The sequence below is a fragment of the Lontra canadensis genome, unplaced genomic scaffold (genome assembly GCF_010015895.1).
Source record: "Lontra canadensis isolate GAN:19392208 unplaced genomic scaffold, GSC_riverotter_1.0 scaffold46, whole genome shotgun sequence".
Taxonomy (NCBI): domain Eukaryota; kingdom Metazoa; phylum Chordata; class Mammalia; order Carnivora; family Mustelidae; genus Lontra; species Lontra canadensis.
Genome location: NW_022631040.1, coordinates 4,524,023 through 4,527,928, shown reverse-complemented (window position 1 = coordinate 4,527,928; position 3,906 = coordinate 4,524,023). Strand labels below are relative to the sequence as shown.

General features: G+C 39.7%; 1 pseudogene; it reads right to left on the bottom strand.

The window, feature by feature from the left end:
* Positions 1–960: 960 nt before the first annotated feature.
* Positions 961–2,544, bottom strand: LOC116876603 (annotated as a pseudogene).
* Between the last annotated feature and the right edge of the window lie 1,362 nt (positions 2,545–3,906).

Genomic DNA, 3,906 nt, shown 5'->3' with positions numbered 1-3,906 from the left:
GAATTCTTTTTTTTTTTAATGATGATCCTGTGGAATGCCTTTACCTCCATCTTTCTCTAGTATTAGAAACAGTAAAACAGACACAAGGATGTTGACTGACAGCTCAACAATGCTGGATGCAAGACGTTTACAGGTACACTTGTTCAAAAGTCCTACAGGTTTACTGACTAAGGCTAGACAACAATTCATATGATCCTATTTGGTGCATTTTCTACCATGGTCCAAGATCATTATATGGATACAGCCAAGGCTGGGCCCCAACTTTCAGGAGAAAAACCACAAAGAAGAAAATCAGGGTGGCAATCTGCTCCCCCCAGTTGATTATTTGTGTCCTGGAACTGGAAAAACAAAAGGTGGCAAATACAGACTGCAACGAGTAAAAGGACTTGGAAAAGTTGGCGGAGAGTGGCACCGTATACAAGTAAGGTCACTGGGCTTGGGATGGCAAGGGTGCTACACTGAAAGAGCATCTGTGGGACCAAGTACTTATAATGTCTTGTGGTGTCATTCCCTCAACGACTTTAGAATATCTATATGCAATAATAAATAGATCAGTTATGTAATAAGGCAGTTTGTTGAATACGCATTCGTCCTGTGGAATGAACCACCAGAGAGAGAACGATAGACAGGATACTATAAACATTCTTGAAAGTTTTCTTGTGATGTGTTTGATTTGTTTGTTTTCAAGGCTATCCAGGCTAACTCTTTCTGGGGATTTCCTTGGAGAGAAGAGTGGTCCGCTGAGGCTGGTTTGCTTAACCTCTCCTTTATCAGGAGATGATGACTTGCTTTAAAGAAAAATAAAGCTGGAGGTTGTTTGATTTTTATTGTTTTCCCTTTCGGTTGCATCACTCTGAGTGTTCTCATATAAACAAACAAATGAAAAATCACAACCAACCAACCAAACAAACAAAAAAACCCAAAAAACAATAGTTTTTGATGTATCCAGTTGTTGTATCCTCAGGAAATTCCAGATGTTTCCAGGTAACTCTGTAGTTTACGGACTGTGGTTTTGTCCAACGAACAAAGCTCAAAATCAAATGTCATGTTTGTGATATGAAAGTGTCCCGTTTCTTCTATAAGGTTCACAACCTGCTGCAGAATGTGTCTCTCCCTCAGCGCCATTAACCTTCTGTGAAACTCCACCAGTAGGTAGAGCTTTGTCACATTCATCATTCTTTATTTGCTTATCTGATTTGCTTTGCTTTATTAGACTTTTCACTTCAAGAACCTGGTTGTTGTTGGTTTTTAATAAAGGTGGTGGGGGTTCGTGATGGAGGGGTAAAGAAGCTGAGCTGCTTTCACTGTCGCTGCTGTCACTTAAGCTACACTGCAGCTTCGGCTGCCTCTATTTACAGGTCTCTCTATTTCGGAGTCATTGTCATTATACTCTGCCTCATCTGGTTCCTCCTCATTGTCATCGGAATGCAGATCTTTCATTACAGACCTTAAAGGACCTTGTTGCCTGGTCTGGGATGGCGTGAAGCTGGAGCTGGAGCTGGAGCTGGCAGGGCTGGGTTGTTCAGAATCAGATCTGGAGGACATGTTCTCCTCCATGTCGGAATCATTGGGATCCACAATATTGTCAAATGGCAGTAAAGTTGATTTCTTCTTCTCGGAGGTCTCACTTTCAATTTTGACCTTTCCCATCTTGACGTGAGATTTATCTTTTATCTGTTTTTTGTCGGCAGAACACATGAGAATCAGTGGTGGCATGCTAGAAAAACTCTTAAATAAAGCATCTGAGCTACTCTTTTTCCTTTTTTTGGCTGAGAGTTCTTTGGAATCTGAAATGGGGGGCCTTTTACTGGGAGCCTCCTTGTCTTGTTGTCCACTGGTGATGGTGAGTAAGTTACTGTCGGTTTTGGCTCTTTCGACATGGGTTTCAGTTCCTTGAAGGCCATCTTAGGAATGTTTTTTTCTTCTTTCAGTGGTTTGGTTTTTTTTTGGGTTTCTTAGAGGATTCTTTGGAAGATTTGTTGTCATCCCTGCAGGGTTCTTTGAAGGCACTTTTATGTTCTCTGGAGTCTTTAGGAGGTTTTTCCTTGAGCTCCTTCATCAATTTGTGAGGCTTTGAAAAACTGGTGCTGCTGCTGCTGGTGGTGTGGATGCTCCTGTTGGGGTCCCCTCCTGCCTTCAGCAACTTTCTTCTAAATTACTCTGTGGGGTTGTTGAAAGTTAGCTTTTCACAGTGGAGGTGATTCACTGTGGATGGCCTTCAAGATGCAGGAATAAGTCATAATCAAAGCAGACTTCCTTAGGTTCTTCCGTGTTTTTAAAATAAACCTCAATTGGCAAAATGAAACCAGCACACCCAGATTCTTCTACTTTGTAAGGTGGATCTTTGCACACTCTTTTTGGCCTAGGAAAGTTTTTGTGCAAGTGGAAGGTGACTTTCTCAACAAAGTGCTGTTTGTTACTGTGCTCTGAGTGGCGCATGAACACCATCCAGTTATGGGTGAAGCCCACCACGGTGGGTTTTCTCCTTACCTGGGCTCAGCGCCCCAGCCCCAGTTTCACCTGCACTGCACACAAGCTAGCCATGCTTGGGGGCCAGGAGATTTGCTGGGGTATTGTGTGGCACCCCCCTCCCCCACCCCCCTCAGTTGTAATTCTTGAAGAGGCTGCTATGAATAAGAGCGCGCCCAGGAGCGGTGGGTAGATGGCGGACATTTTCTGCCTTTTCTCCCCCACGTTCCTAAATTTTTTAAATACAGAAAACGTATCTACATTTTTTATTATATTTCTTTGTCCTTATTAAAGCATAATATATTGACATAATTATTATCCTATAATAATATTTCTAAGGAATATTTAAGTTTGTTTTTTTTTTTTTTTCATATTCTTAAGCCTAAACCAATGCCATAAGTAGTCTGTAAGCACATACTAAAAGTTACAGTCAACATGCATTGACTGCTACTCCATTTTAGGTGCTTTACTAAGTACTTTATGTAAATTACATGAATTTTACTTATAACAAATATATAAGGATGTCTTTTTTATTTTTATTTTTTTAAAGATTGTATTTATTCACTGAGAGAGAACAAGAGTGAGAGCCAGAGAGTATAGAGGGAGAGGGAGAAGCAGACTCCCCACTGAGCAGAGAGCCCTGACACGGGGCTCAATCCTAGGACCCTCAAATCATGACCTGAGCTGAAGGCAAATGCTTAACCGAGACACCCAGGTGCGCCACAGATGTTTAAATGATGAAACTTTGGTGCAAATGGGATAATATTCAGATCCTCATGTTGTTGAGGTAATGGAACTGCATCATATAATAACAAGGAAATCTTTGAAGGTATAATGGAGGGAAGACAACATTTACTGATTTATTATATGCCAGGCACTGAATACTGAAATTATGTTTCTCAAATGTACCATCACAATTTATAACTTCTGCCCCTCAAAAAATTCAGAAAGTTTAGAAAATGAATACTTCAATTACAGTAATTAGAAAATGAAGTTTATTGGATGTTAATTTCCTTAGCCCATGTGATCAGTAGGTGATTAAGCCAGATAGAAATTTAATATGAAAATGAGACAATAAGAAGTAAAGGCAATGGTGTAGTTTGTCACATGTGATACCTTTTTTGTCATTCTCACAGTACCAATGACTTATTTTCTAACATGCACTATATCTAGATACATTTGTATAATGTGTCTTCCCCTCTGGAGTGTGTATGTCTGTCTCCCTCCCTCTTTCTCTCTCTATCCACATGTATATTAATAATATAGTAGGTTAAATATTATATGTAATAAATAAGTGTTTTACAAATTTGACACAAATAAATATATGACAATTAGGATTTGACAACAAAAGATATACTGAGTTGGTTTGTCAGAAAAGGTTAAACAAAATATTTGTTTGTATTTAACAAAGTGGGTATTACCAACAATTTTGATGGG